The sequence below is a fragment of the Chaetura pelagica genome, unplaced genomic scaffold, assembly GCF_000747805.2.
Source record: "Chaetura pelagica isolate M959 unplaced genomic scaffold, ChaPel_1.0 scaffold68, whole genome shotgun sequence".
Lineage (NCBI taxonomy): Eukaryota > Metazoa > Chordata > Aves > Apodiformes > Apodidae > Chaetura > Chaetura pelagica.
In genome coordinates, this window is record NW_009954407.1 from 2129285 (window position 1) to 2129711 (window position 427).

At 65.3% G+C, this 427-nt stretch overlaps 1 protein-coding gene across 1 annotated transcript in view; it reads left to right on the forward strand.

The window, feature by feature from the left end:
• Positions 1–427, forward strand: part of ST7 (suppression of tumorigenicity 7) — a 149423-nt gene that overhangs the window by 413 nt on the left and 148583 nt on the right. The gene's annotated exons all lie outside the window — the stretch shown is intronic.

Consider the following 427-nt stretch of genomic DNA (forward strand, 5'->3'; position numbering starts at 1 on the left):
GGTGATTAACCCTTGGCTCAGCCCAGCCGGCGCCGGGAGGGCTCGAAGGTACAGAGAAAGCTCAGCCGAGAGTTTCCTGCTGGGTCCGAGAGCCTTCGAGTAGTTGTTCCGCAGCAGGGACGAGCTGTGGAAGTCCCAGCGTCACCCTGAAGGCGCCGTGTGCTGGTCTGTCGGCAGGAGAGACCCTCTGCCGGGGGTCCGTCACTCTCCTCTGCTGGCTTTGGCTGCCGGAGCGGGTTCCCTGAGGGATGCTCGGTCCTTAGGCCCGCCTGCCTGTCCCTGCCCGCCGGGGCGCTGGGGCTGCGCTGGAGGAGCTGCTCTGGCTCCTGTGCTGTGAGCAGAGGCTGAGAAGTCAGGATGACTTGGGGAGCACAGGGCAGGCTGTGCCAGAGCTGTGTGTGGGTGCTGTGTTGCACTCTGGACTCCT